The sequence below is a fragment of the Poecilia latipinna genome, unplaced genomic scaffold, assembly GCF_001443285.1.
Source record: "Poecilia latipinna isolate Pla-1442-1.1 unplaced genomic scaffold, P_latipinna-1.0 Scaffold14, whole genome shotgun sequence".
NCBI lineage: Eukaryota > Metazoa > Chordata > Actinopteri > Cyprinodontiformes > Poeciliidae > Poecilia > Poecilia latipinna.
Window position 1 is genome coordinate 887,151 of NW_015112630.1, and position 9,499 is coordinate 896,649.

At 38.3% G+C, this 9,499-nt stretch overlaps 1 long non-coding RNA gene across 1 annotated transcript in view; it reads left to right on the forward strand.

Moving 5' to 3' along the window:
• Positions 1 to 8,433, forward strand: part of LOC106947378 (uncharacterized) — an 84,135-nt gene extending 75,702 nt beyond the window's left edge. The window contains exon 4 of the long non-coding RNA XR_001424973.1: positions 8,119 to 8,433. This is a non-coding gene — a long non-coding RNA (uncharacterized LOC106947378). The remainder of the gene's footprint in view (positions 1 to 8,118) is intronic.
• Positions 8,434 to 9,499: the final 1,066 nt, after the last annotated feature.

The window sequence follows — 9,499 nt, forward strand, 5'->3', positions numbered from 1 at the left end:
TTTTTTTTTTCCACACAAGCTGTTTACGTCAGCTGTTGGCAAATTACGGTGCTCCATACTCCCCCGGGTGGCGCTTATGCTAGTTGGCAAAATGGCGACTGTCAGTTGGTTTTTCAACAATAATTGAATATATTTTTTGAAAATGGTATCTTCTGCTCAGTATTCATTACTCAATTGATGTATACATAATCACAATACGTTGACCTTTTTGAATTCTCCGCCTACAAATGAACAAAAGTATGAAAAAGACTAAAACTGCTGCAGTAACTAGTAAAAACTAAATATTTAACTCATAAAACAAAAAAAACTAGCATACACACTCTAAAAACTACATAAAGCTATTTGACAAACAAAAAGTCAAAACGAAATAAAACTAAACTACAACAAAAAACTGCAAAGTTATAACCCAGGATGGAACACCGTCACTTTAAATCATATTAGGTTTAATCAATGCCAGACATTATGCTGTGGTGCATAAACACGTGAACTCTGGCTGTGGGTACTATTTTCCCCAGCTGAAGCTCTGTACACACACACACAACACACACTTATGTCTCATTAATGAGGGTGCTTCTTCAAACCTCCAACTGTGAGGCAAAGAGGAATTAGTTTGAACAAGTATGCATGCATGTGTGTGTGTGAGTGTGTGTTTTCATAGCGGAGGACCTTGCTCACACATCCTAAAAGCTGTGCATGGTCAAGGGATTCAGCTTGGACTTTCTGCTTTCAATTAAGCCGATAATGAGCTGACATTAAGGTCAAGCATGGACAGTGGTGCAGGGGAGCGATGCGCATTAATCAAAAGAAACTCTTCCAAGTGGTCAAGTGAATATCATTAAACACAGGATTAAGATTTCTCCATGTCCTGTAACTAAATAACACAGCTCTGTGGTGTGATATGTCTGTGGGAATTCTACTGCTGGATCGTGTAGAGCGGCGATGCTAACACTGCTTCGTACAAGAAACTGCTGGGGAAGAAGAGCTGATTAGTCTCAGCATTATATAATGGTGTAATAGTACAATATTGTAACAGATTAGTCTTAAAAAGTGAGATAAGTTAAACAGAGAAAGCTCAATTGTAGTGGCATCCTAGTAAATTATATGTTAAAGCTGCAGTTTATTAAAAAACATGTTTGTTAAAACGGTCACCATGTTGTGATAGTATAATATGAGACAATAATATATTGTGTGAAAAGATCCTCCTGTTTCTATGTGAAGAAACGCAGCGCTCTCTGTCCAAAACAACCAATCAGAGTCAGGAGGCTCCCGTTCACAAGGATGATTGGCAGCAATAAGACCCGCCTTCTGGGATGAAAAAATATGTTGCCAATGATTGCAAACAGTTGATAGTGACTGTTCGCCTGTTAGCTTTTAGGAAGAAAAAATTCTTCCTAGCTCAGCCTCGTTTCTCAGACAGGATCCAACTGATTAATAATGATAACATGTCGTTGTTTGGTGCCATATAAATGTTGTGATCACACTGAGAGCTGATGACAGCATGACGAAGAGAAGCAGAGACACACTCTGACACCCTGGGGTTAAAAAGAATGATATGGAGAGAAGAAACAGAGACCTGGTGTTTCCAAAGAGCTCAGTCGTTCTTATCCACTTTTTTTTATTCATATTGAATTTATTGATTTTTTTTTTTCCGCACAATTTTGCTTTATTTTTTGGTTTTGCTTCTATTTTTGAAAACGAAAAGGCAGCTTTATTTTATTTTTCATAGGAAAAGGCTGATATGTTTTTTCTTTATTATACAAAGCACAAACAAGAAAACACGCTTAAATCAAGACCATAGAGACAGTTTTTTGTTTTTTACAAAACAACAAAGAAAACAAAATAAGTAGCTCAAAGAGTTATTATTTTTTTGTTTTGCTTCACTATAATAAATCTCTCATATTTATTTTTTTCAGGATTCCTGCCACTGTCTCAAGAACAGGCAAATTTTGCAGATCTTTGATGGGATTTAATTTGTGCTTATACCTTAAATCCATTTATTATTAAATATCAAAAAGAAGTTCAAAACAGAAATAAGGAAATACAGAAGAGACGATCTCAATATGGGAAAATTACTAATGTTGAGCTGAACTGAAAATGTACTTCCACCATGATATTAGTAACCTGTCCAGAGTGAACCTTGTCTGTCACCAGATGATTTTAACAATGAGTACTAAATGTTGACTTCATAAATTGGTTGGATTTTGTTTGCAATATCCAACCAGACACTTCTTATTTATTTAAAAACTGTCTGGTTCTTAAACAATTAAAGCTGCTGGAAACGTTTTGCTCCTTCATTTTTTTTCTGTTTACAACACTAACCAATGTAAACATTGCACATTTACATATTTCAAAGTAGCTGATTGCAGGAGCTATTGCACTCACACACCAGCATGTAAATGTGTGTGTGAAAGGGAATGACTGATTTCATTGTAAAGCAACTCTGATGTCCTGATAGAGCGATGTGTAAATCAGCATGTTTCCTATAAGAAAGTCAGTGTTTCAACAGGTTTACAGTTTTCTGGAAGTTTGTTCCGGATTAGTGGAGCATAGAAACCGAAATCCTGAAAATGTTCTTCAGGTGGTAGAAGGCCGACTTTGTAACTGTCTTTATGTGGCTCTGAATGTTCAGGTCAGAATAGGGTCTGACTGCTAGTTTCTAGCTGTAGTAACTGAATCTGTGTGTTTCTTTACACACATCTTTAGATCGTTTAGTTTGTTCCTCTTTGGGTCCAAAGATAATAAGTTCAGTTTTGTGTTCAGCTGGGAAACATTTTGGTACATTCACACATTTATCTATTCTAAACTTTTATTCAGTGTTTGTATGGGTTCTGAGTCACCTGGTGGCATAGCAATGTAGGGCTGTGTATCACCTGCATAGTTATGGGAGCCAATCTTATTTCTTGTTATATAACCTGAAGTAGTGGGAACATGCAGATACTAAATAGGAGGGGCCCTAGGATTGAACCTTGGGGTACCCCACACATGATGTTTGTTTGTACCAATAAAAAGTTACCTATTGACACAAAGAAGTCAATGTTCAGAACTTCAGCTGGTATAGTTTGAAAAAAAAATCATTAATTTCTCAGAAATTGATGGGGGGTTTTTTTCTCCTTTTCTGGTCTGACTCAAAGCCAGACTTATGCTACGTGGAACTCTACCTGGTGAGATTCAGTTCTTAATATAAATTTGTGTTGTTATGACAATCCTACTGAATTTCACAGGTTGATTTTGATTGATAGGCTCTCGTTACAGTTAGCAATGTCCATGGCAAGCATTCTCGTTCCTCCTGTCATACTCAGCCATCCCACTACCCCACACACGCACACATGCACACACACACACCTTAGCCTCTCAGTCACTTTTTTTGCATACCATGTAGTATGCCTCCTCCATAAGCGGTGTGTCGCGCGTTATTTCAGCGTGGGGGTAAAGAGGAACCTGTGGAGGAGCAGTTGGTAGCAGTGCCAGCCACCCCAGCACCGTGACAAGATTACCTCTACACCCAATTCAATTAGAAGCCCACTCTAGTCACCATCCACCCCTTCAGGGTCTACATAATCATAACAGATGGCTCTCCGTGAGACACCCACCATCTTTCACCTCAGAGAGGCCTGAAGAGGAGTAGAGCTGGAGTACTCATCATGGCTCAGCAGAGGATCATTCTCAGGATTATTCACTGATGGAAGAGTAATAATAATAATTCTGTAGCTCATGATCTGTGGTGCAAAAAAAAATAAAAACTGAAAATGTTTAATATTAGAATTGTATGCAAAACCACAGTTGGGACAACAGTCACTTTATGTCCACCTAACTGTTTTCACTCCACATTATATTTTATTGTATTCATTCTTGAGCAGATCTCATTGTGGCTTTTGAAACATTAGGAAGTGATGAAGTCATACAAATAAATCAAAGCAAATTAGTCCACAAATGAAACTGTACTGAACACAAAGTCTTTTTGGGAAACCTTGTTTGGTTATGAAAACTTTGAGTTGTTTCCTGTGTAGAGAATGGTTTGGTTTGATCCATATCAGGCAACTGACTGGACCAGTCCAACAGTTTTACTTGAACCCAAACAATCCTTGGATGTCCTGGTCCATTTCTCCGGTCATCATTTGGTCAGTCATGTGAAGTAGCATATGATGCGAGACAGCACAAACTGAGACGTCAGCACCTTCAAATTTCCCTTGTGCCATTGTTTTTTTTTTTTTTTTTTGGTTCTGCACTGCAACCCATTCTTTCTCCAAACCGATGCAGTAACATCCAGATAGTTCATCTGAACAAAATGTCAGTCCAAATCTTCTGCTGCAATCTTGAAGTAAAGCTTTCCTTGTCAGTGCTTAACGGGGAGGAAAATGGTGCCTACATTTTCAGGCTCTTGTTGGACAATCACTTTGGCTATTCTGTCAGGGTTTTGGTCAGAAATCTTAGGTGAGGAACCTGGTCTTTGCTGGTTTATGGGAAAATGCTGTTTTATAGTTCCAACATCTCTTCCTAGAACAATGAAAACCTTCAAAACCAGTTGTAACCATCATATGTTTCACAACATCAAGGCTTTTTTTTTTTGTGAATCTTCACTTTTACCAGCCATTCCACTTTGTGGTAATAAGCTTTTCATTTAAACTACCCCTGCACCTCCTTAAGTTTTTGTCGACTCTGTACCTTCGGAGTTTTACTTGGGAGGTGAGACAATGGAGATAAAAAGACTAGCTGTGCAGCCTGGAGCCACGTTCCCACGTGGCATCTGTCAGCTTCTCTTCTCGTTGCGTTTCGTCTCTTTGTTTGCTTCGTTCTGTCGTGGTGTCGTGTCGCCAACGCCTCAGATGTTACTTGCTCTTTTCCCTGCACCTGCCGTTTCCTCAGAAACACCACGGAGCCACTTCCCATTGTGATCTCTGCAGCTCTTAAAGAGTTTCAATGGGGCTTAATTTCTCACTTTCCATCACACTCTCCTCGCGAGAACAAAAGGAAAAGATAAACATTCCAAGTGTCTTCTCGTACACAAACAGCGTTGCCAAGTTGGGTTCCTTTTTAAGTTCTGAAGGACTCTTGAAGAACAAGGAGACCCAAATCTCCAGGTGGTGATGTTTCATGTCATTTGTTTTACGGCAGTCGAACATCGTAGCTAAATGTCTGATGGTTGAAATTGCCTTGTTTTTATTTTGTTCTGCTGCCAACCTCTCTTGAAAATTAGATTTTTAATCTCAAGCTGGGATTTTGTTTTATAACCTGAACCTTAAACGTTTCCACCCATTTTCTTTGTGCCCCGTCTTCTGTGTTGGTTTTTGTTATGACGTTTCTTCACTGAGATAAAAGTTTAGTTGCCTGGATTTCCAAAATACAGTGTCCACAATACGGAAAACTTAAAAAATAATCTAAAGAAAAAATGTTCCTTCTGGAAAACGATTCTGCAGAATTTTGTCTCCCATAAAAGTCTTTAAGCTTCTATTGATGTTTATGATTTTAGCATGACAAAATGCTGAAAAGCCTGGAGGGAATGAATACTTTTGCGAAGCACTAAATGTCATGTCTTCGTGTCATTATAACCTGAGCTCTCTCCACTTTTTTTCCACAGTCAGATTACTTCTTTTGTGCCTCGTCTCATTCTTTCAGTTCGCTCAGCATGACTTGAAAAGCAGCAGAAAACCGGCTAAGACTTGATCAAAAAAATAGAAAATAAAAAAAATATAACACAACATCGAGTGGCTGCATGAAAACACTTTGACTTTTAGCATGTGTCGGCAATCAAGTTTCTCCCGCTGAGAGGGAAGTTAGCGCCAAAGTGCCTCTCGGTGTACACACACAAAAAATGTGGATAAGAAAGAGCCGCGCTTATTTCGGCGAGATGAGAATGAGCCGAGGGGGGAAAAAAAATACAAAAATTAGAAAGCAAGCTTTTCAAACACCAGTGGCTACTCAAGCCTCTTTTGTTTTCTACGGTTATCTTTTCATTTTCATTTCTGATTTAACACGCTTTGGGGGACTCACCATCAGACTTGTTAAAATCTAGTGAAAGATGAGATCTGAAGCAGATTCCTGCTTTATGGTAAGTATGTTTTTCTTTAAATAACTCTTTGAGATTAAAAGGGAAACAGAAATTTATTTTCTTTCTTCTTCTGGAGGTTTATTTGTGTTTGTGCGTTTCCCGGCCGTGTGTGTTGGTGATCAGAGCGTTTTCGCTGATCCGACCCGGTTACGACGGAAACGTAAAAGTCCCAGCGAAATCCCCGGGTCTGCAGTGAGTCCCGTCACAGATGCGCCTCTCAAGTTGACGGCGATTCAGAACCCCCTAAATGTGAGCGTCTGCAGAGGCTGTCGGCTGCTCCACCCGACCACGCTGGTTCTGTCTGCAAAGGCGGCTCAGAAACGTGAAGTTGCCCCCCCACACACACCTTCTTCAAATCAGACAAATTTGGTGTCAAACATATCTACTACGTTTGTGCAGAAACTTTTTTTTAGTTTGTGCTGCTTTGGATTTGACAATATTAATTGTTTAAAGGTCAAAACATCAACCAGCCTCCCCGGCCTTTACTAAACCAAAATGACCTTTGAACTTTCATCAATATCTTCAAAGCCAAACCAGCACAAACGTAGTGGAGATAATTGATACCAGTTTTGTCTGATCTGAAGAAGGTGGGGGACAAACTTCACTAAGGTCAGAGAAACTAGTGCAGACAGAGCTGTGAAGGACAGAGAGGCGACAGACATCACACTCGTCAAGGTTTTCTCGGTCCAGGTTAACTTGACCCCAACGACTTGGACAGAGGAAATATATAATTCTAACAAACACTAAAGTTTAGATTCAATAAAAAGATGTTCCTCAGGAAAGCAATCTTGCAGCCATTTTTCAATTTGCGAGGTCAGATCGACACGAAGGGAACATATTTAAATGTATCAGCTTTTGCTTAATAAATGGATTGGTTATTATCTGTTGTGCTTCTTTCATAGCTGTAATGAACAGTCTGTGTGCGCCGTCAGCTGTAGAGCTCGGGGTACTTGGCTTTTTGTAGAATGTCGGTCGTGAAAACATCTGACCGTTGAACCTTGCTTTTGTCATCATGTTGTCTAATAACGGAGGATGACAGAGATGAAAGAAATAATTTTTAAAAAATCATTTGATTGAATTAAAAGTGTGACATTAAGCTCATGACTCATAAATGTAAAGAACTTTCCTCCTGGAGGAACATGAGTGAGTTAGTGACTCCAATACTAACAGTTAACCACAAAGATAAAAAGGTCCAATTTAAATGCAAAATAGTACAAATGCAGATCAGCAGAGACTTGAAAGTGATTTCATTCACTCAGCAGTTGCATCATCAACGGAGTAAAGCTGTTAACAATCAGCTGGTGAAACGTCCATCAACCAGTTCACACACAAAACCACCGTGGCGAAATACTTAAGCAAAATACTGGTAAATACTTTATACATATATTTATATATATGACAACATGAAAAATAATAAACACAAAACCAATAAAGACATGAGAAATGTTCAGCCTGTTGAGGATTTCCAGTTTCAGTGAACTCCTAATGAATGAAACATTCACAGTTTTTAAATTTCATCAAACAATTGTTGAACAAAATGTAAAATTTTATTCCATGTTATAATTATTGGTTTATTAATTTCATTTTAATTCCACTTAAAAGCTGTTATGTTTGTGAACCTTAATTTTCTACCATCAAATAAAGAGAAACCCACTGATGAATTATGAAATATGATAGGTAAATGTCTAGAGCCCATAATTTAAATATTGTCTTTTCAAGCTGCTCTTGGTAAATCAAACCATTTACACACTCAGTGCTGGTGTGAATGCACATCAAATTAAAGTGAAATCAGACCATTTTATCTGGAAAAAATAGCCCAGGATTTAGATTTTTGTCACAAGGAGACTTTATTTCTTTGTTTTATTTTATTTATTTATTTTTACAGTTTTGTTGTGTTTGCTGCCTCATAATTGTTGGTGTAATCTCTGTTTTTCTGTAGGCTAAAAACATAAATTTGGAGCAAAACAAAGCGGTGATTGTGAAGTAGAAAGGAAATAAGACACAAATTAGAAAGATTTTGTCAAATGCCAAACTAAAAATTCATTTTGGTTTTGGATTTTCTTGTCTTACAGGAAACAGAAACGCTGCCTTCTTCTGTGACACCCACTGACGGCTGCAAACCTTCAGAAATACCACAGCAGGAAGTGCGAGAACAGACACATGAGAAAAACAAAAGAAATCTCAGTTGAAAGAGGGACAGCGTCTCCTGAGACGTTTAACCGGGACGGTGAAGTGGGGGCAGGATGTGCCACAGCAGCAGGTGAGTGAACCTGGAACAGAAACATCCTAACTGATGAGGGGCCGTTAATGTGGAATCATTATGCCAAGAGGCAAGTAGCAGCACACGATGCCAGCTGCGTTTCCATTACAAATGTCCGCTGTTTATATTCTGCTAATGTTGAAAGAACATAATTTCACAATTGAGGTGTTTGTATTAAATAAGAAAACAACAGAATAGGAGACAACAGGAAGTAGTAGTTATAACGTCTGTGTGATGAAAAAGTTTCCATTGTAGTTTTGCGAAATGCAACCATTTCGATACGGCCGGAAAATGACCTTTTCCTAGCGACAAACCTTTCTTTATTGAAAAACGTGAATTTTGACAAAATTGCTGTTTTTCCACTAAATTTTGTTTTTGCAGTTTCAGTTTGATGGTTAGTGGGAACACAGCTACTATGTGGTGAAGTGAGGAGGTTTGAGAGAGAGGGAGAGAGAGAGGATTATTATCATTCTCTCACTTTTTCTCAGGTTATTGGTATCAAAAGCATAAAAAATGATAATATAAAATGCACTTTGCTAAAGTTCTAGGCTAATTTCACTTTCTGTTTTCATATGACTTGTTGATCATTTCCAATGCAATAACTTTAATGCAACTTTTAGAGGTTGGTATATGAACAAAACTGACAAAAAAAAAAGCTTTATAAGCTTGGTCGGCAGTAGAGGGAGGCAAAGTCTTAGAAGCAAACCAACGACAAGAATGAACAGTCAGGGATGTTTGTTTCATGAACGAGGCCCTGGGCAAACCCCTCCGTGTGCCCCCCAAACTCCTTCCAGCCCCGATACCCATCCGTCCACTTCCTGCCCGACTCCATCACCAACTTCTTCTCATTTTTCCACTGAAGTTAGAAACAGAAAATTTGCATTTAGCATAGATATATTTTCTTTTTACTCTGATTTTCAGGATTTTGTAACTTGAACAGTTTACTGCTAAAATCCTATTAGTTTGTCTGATCTGTGCTGTTTAAAAAGCTGGTTTAGGCTTAGAAGACGTTTTGAGGGTTTGAGTAGATTTCAAAGATGATGGTCTATCATCTCCCATATGTTGCCCACAATAATACTTCTGTAATATTGTCACGTTTCTAAAAAGCAATTTTTTTTCTTTATTTCTTTTTTTTTTGGCCATAAACTTTTTGGCCTTAAAATGACTTACTTCCGTTATTTTAGGGAGGTGGC